We start from the raw sequence: 14,310 nt of genomic DNA, 5'->3' as shown, positions 1-14,310 counted from the left end.
TTCGAGAAATTACGAGCACCGGAAGTCTTATATTAACCGAGGATTTCATTCAAAAGAATAAGATGAAGAGTAAGTGAGATAAGTTGAAAAAGAAAAGAGACAGGCAACGCGTTTAAGATTTCGCGAGCTTCCTTTAAATCGCATAGCTTTTAAACGACTTCCAACTCCCAACCAGTTCGAAATCTCTACTTACTCGGTTCGACGAATACGCATAACGAATTTCATCCTTCGAGCGGTTAAATCGAGTAACGACAAACGAGTCTTAACCCTTTGAGTGGCAGGCTAATTTCATTTGAGTCGTGTCTCGAAAGTGCAGCCAGTCAAGTAACCGCTTCAAAATTAACGTTGGTCTTTGAAACGATTTAAGAAGAATTATTGCTTGATTTTCTCTAATCCGTTCTCGAATCTTACATTAGACGAAGAGGATTTCCCCTTACTTTCCAAAACTTCATATACAACTAATTAAATAATATGACAAGTATGCGAGCTACCTCGTTACCATTTTCATTGACTCTAGCAAATCAAGAACGACAACAAATTTTTGTAATATTTATAATATTTGGAATAAAAAGTTGTTAGAACATTTTTGTATAGACGTTGCATCGTGTATGAATTGAATGAAGATAAACAACCCTGTACTAACAAAGTCTGTCTCACAGTTATATAGATAAAAGAGAGTCATAGTTTCAATATTAATTAAATCATTCGCATTGAGATAGATAACAACTTCTCCAGTTCGAACATTTGATCGTTTGTATATTGAATTATACAATTGAAATTTGATATACTAACATACTCATTATCAAATAACCAAGTTTTACTAAACATTAAAATTTGAGAGTTTTGTATAATTGAATCAATCGGATCACTGGAGTGGTGAGCTCTCAAATTTTAACAATTGAAAATGTACACTGTCAGATCTTTCTTTTGATTGATGAAATGTTGAATAATCTTACTAGCTGTCACTATTTAGATATATTTTTGTTACGATAGTAATAGGCATTACTTTTAGGTATCTTGAAAACTGAAACAAAGATAATTAGAATATAATTATGTAGAAAATACGTGACGTGTAACTTTTGGTTTAACTTTTAAAATTATCGATAAGTCTCGAGTTAACAAAAAATCGGCGGCATTTAAATGCATCTTTATCGTCGAGATCATTACACCAACTTCATTTTTAAAAGCTGCACTATAGAACAGGATGAAATCGTGCTCTGAGAAATATCTCACACTCTACACAACAGATAAATTTCGCAAGGAAAGAAACGAAATGGAAGGTTACACTTTACGCTACTCGCATCGTTAGAAGGAATCGAAAATTACGAAGAGAACGAAATCGTTTTGTTGGGATCCACTTTAGTATCATAGCATCACTTCGTTACCCACCACCAATGGAACTATCCCATTTGACTTTTGTTACTTTTACTTGCGAATTATCTACCACTTTACATTTTCTTTTTCTCATTTTCTTCTATTTTTCTATTTCTCTTTCTCTTTAACTTTATCGATCTCACCGTTTAACATTCGATTCCAGTATACCTTTTTAACCCTTAAAAAAAAAAGAAAGAGAAAAAGAAAGAAGGAGGAAAGGGAAGCGGTTAAGCGTGAATTTTGATATCCCCGATGAAGTCACGAAGCAAAAGTCCCCTACCAATTTCCCTCGAGATCTATCGTTCACTTTGAAGAAAGGCGTAACAACGATGAAGAATAAAATCCATCGTGGGCTATGGTAGTTCGCGAGACAAATCGTTAGACTCTTACGAAAGATTGGAATTTGAATTCCAATCTCCTTCCGGCTAAATCGCTTCTTCAGAATCAATAGTTCCTACCTCGCGTTCGGATTCACGAATTCAAACAGTCATTTCATTAATTCAAAGGGCAAACTGATTTTATTTTTATTTTTTTTGATTTTTTTTTTTCTTTTTTCGTAAAGAAGAAGAAATAAAATTGAATGGGAAATCGATTAAAATGTTTTCACAAAGAAAATAAAATGAAAAACAAATAAAACAATTTATGCAAATGCACTCAAAGAGAAAGAGAAAGAGAGAGAGAGAGATGTTAGATATCCACATTATTGATGCTAATTATTCAAAAATCGGTATTCGAAAATTAGCGAAAGAGCTGATCGTAACTGATAATGGATTACACTATAAATTTTGCTAACATGTACAAGTTTACGAGCTCACACGCACCAATGTGAAACGAAAACGTCAGCGTGCGTGGATCTCTCGTCGATGGCAGGAATCGTGCTGACCGGTTGTCACCTGCTTCTATGGCAATTGTCAGCATGCCTCTGAACGGACGAGTATTTATCTCTTTCACTCTCTTTCTGTTTCTCTTTCTCTCTCTCTCTCTCCGTAGCGAATGTCGGCTCACGCGTGCTCTAATGAACACGTCGTAAAGCTGCGGGTTATAACATAACACGCGATTCCAACGACGACATGGAATAACGTGACAAGTTAACAACTACGAATATTGCCTTTATTTACATATACACGAACCATCTCTCTTTCCATCTCTCTCTCTCTCTCTCTCTCTCTCATTCTATGTTTCTCTTTGAACATATATTTGATAACAGAATTGAACGAAAATTAATTAATTAATAGTTTATTATCGCTTAAGGAATAGTAGGTAACAACTATTCTAGTATAAAGTTCTAATTATTAAAACAGAAATGAAATAATGTATTTCGTGAGTGACATGACAGTATTAATATGTATATTAGTTAAATAAATTCTCTTTTTTTTTGCTACATTTTAAATTATTTTGATTTGTTTGTATGTGATATTTCTGTTAAAGATATTTCAAATATTTCTTTTTCGAAACAATGTTAATTTTTCTATACGAGATGATGCAATTTTTGCTCAATTAGACTGATTACATTTTTATGCGAATGAACATTTTTTCAATGACGTATGTTATTGTTTTTAACACATTTGAGAACGACAACGTGGTAAAGTGTAGTGGATTAATTGTCACGAGTAGCTCTCTCTCTCTCTCTCTCTGTCTCTTTCCCTCAAACCCCTCACTCACTCTCTCTCTCTCTCTCTCACACATATACACACTCTGTCTTTCTGGCTGTATAGTCATTGACATTGTGTATACATACGTAAATCTGTACGTGTACTGGTCGTGGAAGTTTCGAGTGTCATTGGACAAATTGAGAACAGGACTAATCGATCGCTTAACTTCGCGAGGTCATTTTAGTAGTCATCGGATTAAACGGTAATGGAAATAATTAACGCTGCTACCTGTTTCGCATCGAATTTGAGGTAAATCACGTAAATGAATTGAATCTCTGAATTGGACTTTCAACGAAAGATCGATTAGTTTTTCTCTCTCTCTCTCTCTCTCCGTCTCTCTCTCTCTTTTTTTCTTTTTCTTTCTCTTTTTGATTTTTTTTTATTTCAATGCATGATAAAAATGCAGATATCTTTGTAATGTTCGTGAGATGTTTACAAGTGAGCTATTTGTAAGAATGTATAGAGTACTTCGTTAGAAGATGTCGAAAATATAACTATTCATTTTGATAAAAAAGAATTCCTCGGAGGTTTAGTAAATGGAGAAAAACGAATAGCAAGAGCAGTCACATTTTCTTCACGTCCAAAACTCTTTACTTTTATTCTTTTCAAGGCCGAGAGAAATTCTACGTCGATTTATCTTACGTTACTACATTTTTCCAGTTACCTTCTATACAACGTTAAACTCAAAATATCGTCTTTACTATTTTCAAATTGATTCAAAATTTTTCAACAATAACTTAAACAACAGTTAAATTTGTTATTTAAAAAACAAATTGTCACTTGTTACATCGTAATTATTAAAATTATACTTTAATCATAGTTACAATTATAGAAATTAAAAATATTATTGTCAATGATGATACAAAAATGTAAAGAAGTGAAATAAAACAATATAAAAAAACAATATAAATTAATAAGAAAGAAAAAAAGTATAGCTTTAACTATACAAGAAAAATAAAATAAAAAATAAAAATAAGAGAAAGAGAGGACTCAGTCAGAGATACGAGGGTTTAAATAACTCGTTGGGGGTTAGAAAGTTGATAAGGAAGTTCATAGTCCGTGACTCGAATAGACGAAGTTGCTTTACCGTAGAGTTGACGTACTCGTAAGCACTATTGTTTCGCTTATTGCGCCGATTGCTTTGAATTTCAGCATAATCCTGTACTTTACTTGCTTTTCTATTTCTGTCTATCTCTTCTTTCTAGCTTTTAAAAGTTAATCCACGTACTAGAAACTAGGACGATCTTTGTAGGACTTTCAATATTTCTTTCATTCTTTATCTCTCAAAAAATAAATCTTAAACAGAATTAGATGTTTGTATGAAGAAAATTAATCTTGATTAGATTTCAATGAAAATATTCGTTTCTGAATCTCCTACCATATTAAGTCGTCCCAAAAATTTCTTCCTTTATTTAACAATAAGTTGAACAATATTGTATGCGTAATATATTTTTTTTTATTTGTATTTTACGTTATTTTACTAAAAAAATAGCGATTCTACTTTATTTTACCTTTTATTATACTTTAAATTATTCAACATAAAAAATATTCGGCTTGTAGAATTACTAAAAAGAAAGAAACTGGGACAACCTAATATATTTACATTGAATGTTTCTTTTTAAAAGTTAAATTAGTCAATTATTGTTAAATTACAATCATTTGTTATAACTTATAAATGAAACATTTTCTAGCAGAAATTTATTTGACATTTGATTTTGAATTTGTTTGAAGAACTCGCAAATTTTGTGAAATATTTCTTAGATACTCTGTATATAGTTAGTTCTTTTATCAGATTTTAAGTTTGATTGACTCATTATCTTGAAAATATGTAAATCTTTTGTAAATATGTAAGTCATAATAACTCTTGTGAAAATTTCATGGATACGCGGTAACGAGCCAACTCAAACGGCAGCTTATAAATTCAAAGAGAATATTTTGTTCTCTGAATGGAATCACGACCGTGATTCCATTTAATGAACTCAGTGGCGCGTTGAAATAGTTCGGTAGAGATAAATAGATCGTACGAAGTTGAGATAAAGAAGGTACGAAAAGCAAATGATTTAGCGTAGAAGTATAAAGTAGGAAAGGATTGGTAGTGAAAATTACGAATGAATCCGTATTTCTGAAAATACGATTGCTTTCAAAGATGAATCGCGTCGCATCAATTGAGAACCAGCAATACTCAGCTTGATTTTAGTATTACACGTTTGAAAAGTCGATTTGATTCTATCGGCTCTCACCTATGTATTATATATATATATAATACGTGTATATATGTATCCTAATCGATTTTATTTCGATTCGAAGATCATAGCAACGCTTTGATATTTTCGTTTCTCGATATGAGTCTCTAACACTCCCAATATAATGGCACAGGACCCCGACCATTTTTATCCAGGTTATATGTTCACGCTTTTAAAACGACCATCTCACTAGATTCTTGTCCCGGCACTCGCTTACAATGTCCATATTCCCTGTTAAAAACGTATAAAGCGACCGATGATGTATATTTATCTGGAAAAGTTGGCGGAAGCGACTATCAAGGGAGGAACGTTTTAAATCGCTTCTGACAAACCCCACAACGTTTTCGATTACGAGTAATCGAACGATCGATCTATCGATCGATCGACAATATGCGTCCGAACATCACTCCCACAAATATCTCTCGTTTTTTTTCTTTATTCCATATTTTTTTTTTGCGTGTCTTCGACATAGATAGGGATTTATCGTTGCTCAATCGATGATCGCGCTTATTTCATCAACCAATGAACGATGATATCGAAGAAGAACTACTAAATAAACTTCGATCGATTTTTCATTCTTCTTTTTTTTTCTTTCTTGTGTAGTAAGTAAAGTAATTGGTGCAATCTGCATTTAAAAATACGCTTGAAGTAATTACGATATGTGTACACCTGTTGAAATAAACTTGCTTTTTCAAACATATATTCCATTTCAATCCTATCAATTAGATTGTCCACAAAATTTGAACTGATATTAAAATTAATTTTAACCAAAATTTCGAATGATATATGTGCTAGTCAGAAAATAAATTCTCTTTTTGTTGAAATTTATTTTCAAAATGTCAAATAATAATAATGTATATGTTTTTCTTTGACATTTATATAAAACAGAAAATAACATATAAAAATATAAATTGCAAAATATCTCTCGAAAGCTATTTGAATTTTTCTAAGAGAGAAAATTGAATAAAATTATTGAAACGATAAAATATACGTTACATCGTTATACGTATTCACATGTTGACAAAAGGTGGTTCTGTTTACGAAAACATAAGTTCATAATATTCTCACAATGCACGTTAGTTCGCTTGCTTACGTTAACGCGAGTAAGCGTGCGCGATCACGTGCGCCATAAACGTATTCGTACCTTTTAACAAGGTGCGTTTGAGCACACGTTGGAAAATTTCCTAAATGTAATAGATATACTATAGTGAAAATGATAATAACTAAGTAATACCATATTTAACTGTTATAATATTCTGAAATATGAAATATAAAATAAAAAGTCGTCGAAATATTGAGTGTAATTAAAAGGATATCGAATTTGAAGTAACTGGACCGTACGAACTGGATAAAACTAAGGTCGATGTCGAAAGTTGGTCCAATGAGGTCAAAAAACAGTCGCTAAAGCGGAAAGAACTGTTCTTATGCCGTCGAGTTGAAAAGTAAAGTCGAGGTAACGCCCAATGATAGCAAAATATGAGAGAGAAAGAGAGAGAGAGAGAGAGAGAGTAGAAAGAAGAAAAATTATGAAAAAAAGGAGTAGAGAAAATAAAAGAAAGAAAGAAAAGAAAGGAAAAGAAAAGAAAAGAAGAAAAAGGGAAACGGAAAAAGGGAGCCGTCACCTTCACACTTTGATTTCTTTCCGCGATGGTTACCACCTTCGACAAACACAGAAGAAGGAGACTCAAGTGGCGATGACAAATCGCGAACTATTCACCAATTTCAAATTCGTCCCGTAGCAGCAGAAGGTTACCCGTAATTTCGAGCCCTTTTGTTATTTACAACCGATGGAAACACTCGGTAGTACAGTTGGCACGGCCTACTTTTTTTCCCCCCTGAAAAATCCAAGAGAGGTCTGACTCTTGAAACAGGACCTTCATAAAAAATCAAGAAATACGAGAATCTGAATATATCCGTGTTAGTAATATACGTGTACCACGTTTTTCTTGATGCTTTTATAAACGTAAATGGCGAGTAATGTATTTGAGATTGATTCGAAACGATAATACGTACGACTTTCGATTCCCATTTGTTGAAAGAACAAAATTTCGTTAACTTTCTTACAAAATTACAATTTTATTCCTCGAATCGTTGAAAAAATTGTATACTGTTTGTTCTAACATTGCTGTTTATCATCTGTAGACTTGAAAACGCACTTACATTTTATAAAAATTAAATTGCAAACTTGGAACGAAAAAAACAGAAAGAGGTAGAACAACAAAAGGGTAAAGAGAAATGAACATGATCATTTTGCAATCAAAAAGAAATATACTCGCTTATAAAAATATTTTTTCTCCTTATAAAAAAAGAAAAGAGATCACTAGACCATGCTCTAATTCTATAATATAGATAAATACTTGAAATGTTGAATTTATTCGAAGTTTTATAAAAAATTGATTAGTAACTAAGATTTGATAGATTAATTAAATGATAAAGAACAATGTGAAAGAAATTTTTAATAGTTAATGTACACGAATATGTACAGGTTAACCTTTGCAAAGGTAAGAATCCAATCTTGCGTAGATTACAGTTGTAGAATGGTGGGAGAAAGAAAGAAGAAAAGAAAGAAAGAAGAAAATAAAGAAAAGCTCTTACCAACTTGTTTTATTTTACATCGTACTTCGGAGTTACACGTTGAGAAAACAAGGATAGAATAAGGTCGAAGGACGAAGTAACGATATCGTCCTAACGATTGCAATCATTGAGAGAAGGAGGGGTGAACTGCACGTAACAGATTAAACGTTAAATAAAATCGCAGCTGGTACGAAGGGTTACGATAGTTTTGCACGAGCACGAATCATGGATAGTCCTGTTTTACAAAGTTCGGTATTGTAGTGTGGTTAAACGCATCCGTGAAGTATAACGATAGTATTGTATTGGAGAAAACGTTTGGATGGTGACTCGGTAATGGTGACGTTTAATTAAAAGTCAATGTAATGGTTAAATTTAAGAGGAAATTTGTACTTTGTTTTTTTCTATTCACTCGAATTATTAATTATCCCGATAAGCAACAATTACTCTCATTAATGATACGATTTAACGTATTATATTGAAATGTTTATAATTTTATTTTTATTTATATTTTCAGGAATGAATTCTACTTATATCTCATTATGATATGATTATATTGATGTGAACTCTTAATGAATCTTTTTTCAAGAACATGCGTGTAAATTCTATGAAGAAGAGGAACGAATAAACATGAATTCATGAAACAAAGAAGAAAAAGAAAAAGAAGAAGGAAAAGGAAAGGATGTTAAAGTCAGTTCGTTTGGAGGTTTCTTTGAACGTTCCTTAAAGCGTAGCTTCTTGAATCACTAAAATTGCTAAATGTATTTCCCTTTGATATCGAAACAACACACGTCTCGGATGGTATGGGGAAAAGCTGAAGTAGATATTTCCGTTGGTGGTAGAGCTAAAGAAGTTTCATTAAATTAAAACTATGTTACTACAGTAAAGTTCTTCTTCCGTTGTTTGCCGTGCTCGAGCAAGGTAACACAAACAACAACAACAACAACAACGAAAAAAAGGCTAAAAGAAGAGATAGAAAGAAAAAGAGAAAGTGAGATAAAGAGAGAGAGAGAGAGAAGAGTAAGAGAAAACAGAGGATGTTAAGAAGATTGTTTGAATGTATATATAGGTAAAATTTTTCTATTGTTCCCTTCTTAAATCACATCATCCTTCTGTCAGTTTATCAAAAAATAAAACCGTACAAATTGATGTTAAAAATGATCTGAGATTTATCGTTAGAATTTCGAAATTGAACGTAAAACAAATTATACGAATAGAAATAGATGACATCTCTACCTATTTCCAGCAAGTCATTAATTTCAATCTACCGTTCAGCTCGATCTACATACTTGATCGCAATCTAGTAAGCTTATGAAGCTATCTATTTCCGGTATCCCTTGTTATTGACTATCGTTCTCTCTCACTCTCTCACTCTCTCTCTCTCATAACCTCCTCTTTCACCCTCTCGAAATGCCACCCTCGTTTACTCTCGACGCTTTTGTGCTTCCGGAGTTTCCTCGTTGCCCTGGAATTTGACGCGTAAACAGGGACAAAGCGTTCGCTTCCAATCGTTGTGAAACGATACAATAGACAATTTGTCAATGAGCCTAAACGCTCCACAGATATCGCCTTGTTCTTTTTTTTAAGTCGTGCGTGTTAAATATGCCGCTATTATACATCAAGTTCTAAATCGAGCATCCTCGAGAAACAATAAATGATTGTTGAACTTACTTTTGAAGAAACAATAGTTTGCAACGGTTCCATTTTGATTTCTGCTTTCGAATCAAAATTGTCTCTTTTGTGTAATTACTGTCATATCTCTTGTCATATCTTTTGTCCTATCAGAGTTTATCGAATTTACTCTATTCAATGTTTACTTTCTTCATGACGGTTATCGTATCACCCGCATTTATGATTTCGCTTCAATGAGAGCTTGTTAAATTCGTTCAATCAAATTTAAACAGATTATATAATATTATTAAACATTGAAAATCATATTATTACTGTTTATCTTTTTATAATAATGTAAAAATGTTAATATTTTAAGATATATATGAAATAATATATTTTAGTTTGTCAAGCATACAGTCATGGATAAAACAAAATTGAATTGTAGCTATTAAAAAAAGAATGATAAGAAATACCAACAAAATCGATCTAATATTGATACTATTAAAATAAATAATACATAAGAGAACAATTTTCTATAAAATTTTGTTTTCGTTTCAAGTTTCTATCTCTCCTTCAGTTCCAAAAATATCCTATCGAAAGATTATCATTTATAAAATATTTATAGTTAATAGTAACAGTGTAAAAAGTGATCTGATCAATTAACTACGTCATATAAATAACTAACATTTATATAGGTCAGTGTTTTAGTAATCTTTTGAAAAAAAAAATTATGTAGGTTAGTGGGTCAACGTCAATAATTTTACATACATCAATATTTGTGGAACAAAAAATCGGAGCAACTTAAAACACAGACCATTTTGAAACAAAATTTTTGTGATATTATTGTAATGATAATTTTACAATTTCTTACAACTTCATGAATTATTTTCATAAAAATTTTGTTCAAATGAAGTCTCTTGTATAATTTCAAGGTATAAAAAACATATTACACACAAAGACAATGAAATTCCTAAAATTTTATACAATGATCGTTTTTTCGCTAAAGATCATTATACTCGATACAAAACAATTCATTAAATACACCAAGAATATAAAACGAAATTTTCTAAACATTCATTTTATACTCTTACCAATGTTTTATATAATAAACGAACAATATTCGTACTTTTGTAAAAGTTTAGTGACTAATAAAGAAATTTGTAGAATATAAAAATATTCGAACAAGTGTTTTTTTTTTTTTTTTTTTTTTTTTTTTTTTAACGAAATGAAAGGAGTAGTACATAATAAAACGAATAAATTTTTATATGAATTAATAAAAAAAAAAAAAATAGAACGAGGTATTATTATAAATTCAAACAAATGACTAACGAGGGATTTTTCATCGTTGTACAAAATTTTGTCGGACGTATATGTACATATATGTAAATATATGAAAAAGAATCGAAAGTCAATCGATAAGAACATTCGAAAATACTTCTGTAGAATTGCCATGTACTCGCGAGCTCGCATAGTTACCCAAAATGCCTGTACGTAGTCGAAGCAATGGCCCAATTGCGATTGTCAGCTTCGAGGCCTGCAATTTCCATTTAACGCAGTTGTCTGTAAGCCGAATGTAATTCCGTGTGCGTGCGTGATTAGGTTTCGGTAGTAGCAACATTTCCACTGGCTTGTGTACCACCCCCTTTCTCCTCTTCAACCCTCTTTAACCATCTCTCTCTCTCTCTCTCTCTTTCTCTCTCTCTCTCTCTCTCAACTCTCACAGTTGTTTCCATGTTCGTTAATTCCTCGGCTTTATAATTATTTCCATGCTACATTTATACGGTCTCAGTACGAATCATCGTAATTACATAGCTCTTATTTTTTAAGATAAAGTATCTCGAATTGGGGGAGAATGTATTATTAAGTTGAGATACATTTTTTAGTTTTTAATTATTCGCAATTTTTCCTCCAACCAATTACTCTTAAAATAAAACATATTTAAATATATTAAAGAGGTATACTTGCTACCATAAATGATACTTTTAGAAACTACACAAAATATTTGATTAAATTAGATTCTATCAGTTTATAACATCGCGGCCCAAATTGATTAAGCTAATAATACTGGGGTAGGTGTATAAAATATTTTAATAACTATTTTTATATTATTTCAATTATATTATATCACTTATGTTGATTATAATAAAATGTTAATTTCATTATATGTATATAAAGAAAACCGTGTCATTTATATAATGCTTTTCTTAAATTTAAATATTTTGGAATATTTAAGTTGACATATTTTGTATTTTTTATTGTCAACGAAACAGACAATAATTTCTTCTATATATATATATTTTTTAAGCTTCTATTATAGTAGTAAATTTTTCTATACCAATTAAAACTTTTATAGTATTGTTCAGTTGAAAACAACTTCTCACAGTATCAGAAAATTATCCAAATATTTATGTTCTCTACTGTATCAATACATTGATATATAGTGGTGTATTATTAGATGATGCTTCAATAGAAGGATGAGTAGAAGGAGGAGTGAGAAAATCGATTTTTTGTATTTACGTATCGAGTCATGACGAAATGATGTATCGTGGCGTTCGAGTGTATACGCCAAATTTGGTTTATCTTCGTAACTCGTGACGCGAAGGTATACGCGACTTTCTAATAAAAAGAAGATGAGGAACTTGGATATTGAAAAAGCGAGACAAAGAGAATTTTCTCTTTATGAGAGAAAGAAAGATAAGAAAAAAATGAAAGAGAGAGTGGTTTGATATTATCTAATGGAGTACATTATAAAAGAATGGGATATTCGAGATGCTTAAAGGCAACCCTTTTTTTCGATCGATATGGTAAACTATTTCCGAGAACGTGCACGTAAAGTAAACTGGTTTAGGTATTTAAATGAAATCAAAGTTTGTCTTCATCGTTATCTTGTGTCGCGAAATTTTGGAGAACCGTTCGCAGGAGGATGATTAAAAATAAACGATCCTAAGGTATAATATATATATATATATATATATATATTTTATATACATTAATATATTAATCCCATCAGCTAGTAGGGATTTAATAAAATAGCTTGAAAATGTTTTTAGAATTCGTTACAATGCATTTCAGCAAGTCGTTAATTTAAAAAGATAGTAAAAACATGGAAAGGAATGTGTTTAGAAAAATGCTATCTTTTTCACCGGAACAGTGTGTTTTACGATAATGCGAGTCGTGAATTTCCATTTCGTATATGTTCTCTACCAACATACGCTTTTCTATTATTTCAACGAAACATATTTGACTTTCGCTAGTCTTTTCATACTCACGGTGAAAGTATTATGGTAAATATCAAGAGAAGATTAGGATTTCACTTGAATTGTAATTATTTACGTACATGCAACGTCACAATTTATACAATAACAAAAATAATCATTATTATTATGATTATGATTATTAATATTATTTGAAGAACGTCAAAAGGTACATTTGAAACGTAACCAAAACGATAGCAATTTTCTCTCTAAATAGTTACAGTTCATTTTGCTTAAACATCATCGTCCCTCACACACCCCTCTCTCCTCCCATATCCATTTATCCCTCTATAGCCCTGCGGAAGAATAAGTTCGTTACAACTTTCGAGAGAATCCGTTAATTAATGCGGTGAGCCAATAGTTTCTACGCTATACGAGAGAATGAATATCGAAGCGAATTCGACAAGTTTAAAGTAGTGGTAAATGTGAACATTCATCGAGTCGATAGTGTATCGTTAAATTACCATACAATAAAGTCTATTTCATATGTTAAAACGTATTTATTATTTACATGATCAATGCCACAACAAAATCATTAAATACGAAAATATCAACAATAAATTATTGTAACGTATTATAACAAAATGGATTCGAACGTTTTCCAAAGTTTTCTATAAATTTATATTTCAACCCGTTGCATCCAAAGCTATATAATTTATTAAGAAGTTCACTAGAGAGAGAGAGAGAGAGAGAGAGAGAGAGAGAGAGAGAAAATATACCGTAGAAATGAAAATAACGGGAAGATATACCAAAAACAAAATGAAGAAGTAGAAGAAGAAATAGAAAAAGCAAGAAGAATCAAAGAAAGAAAGAAAACGGCAGCTCTTGGTTGGATTAACTGCAAAGCGGTGATTAGTTTTCACTCGACTGCCTTCGAGCTGAGCCCATTTATTTAAATGACAAAAAATGGCTGTCGGCTTGGACGCAATAAACCACTTTCTCTCTCTCTCTTTCTCACTCTGTTTCTCTCACTCCCTTTATTTCTCTTATTTTATCTCTTTCTTCCTCTCTAGCAGGAATCCATTCGTTTGAGTACGTCGCGTGTTTCGGGCTTCTCTGGAAGGGAAAAGGGTCGGAGGAGTATCAGAGAAGAACGGTGTCGGTGGTAGGGAAGATGGGAGGTTGCAGAGGGGTCGAAAGGAGTTCGAAATGGAGCTAGCCGTGACTGAAGCAGAGCTCAGCTGTCGTGCGCAGCCTGTCCGTGGAGAATCCTACATCGTACAGTCGTCCTTAAAAGTTTCCACGTTTAATTCCTTCATGACGGGACAGCTCGATCGACCGCATTTTTCATCGACTTTCAATTTTTCAACATTTCAAGAGAAAGATAGAAAAAAAGAAAGAGAGAGAGAGAGAGAGAACAAACAAAATCAGAGAATGAAAAACCAAGAATTGTTTACAAATTTTCATTTCACAACAACAAAAAATTGATTTCGTTTAACTATTAATCAAATATTTTTTATATAATCGATATATAATTGCAATATCACTTTATTGTTCTCTTGTAAGCCTTCAAGAGGCATGATCAGTTCAAGATGTTTCGAATTGTTGAAAATAATAGTCAGAGGTCGAGCCCCCCGTGCTCGACGAGCCACAAGGAAACAGAGC

This window comes from Polistes dominula, unplaced genomic scaffold (genome assembly GCF_049000335.1).
Source record: "Polistes dominula isolate Pdom_NZ unplaced genomic scaffold, Pdom_raw_medaka contig_24, whole genome shotgun sequence".
In the NCBI taxonomy this organism is placed as follows: domain Eukaryota; kingdom Metazoa; phylum Arthropoda; class Insecta; order Hymenoptera; family Vespidae; genus Polistes; species Polistes dominula.
This window is presented reverse-complemented; position numbering follows the sequence as displayed.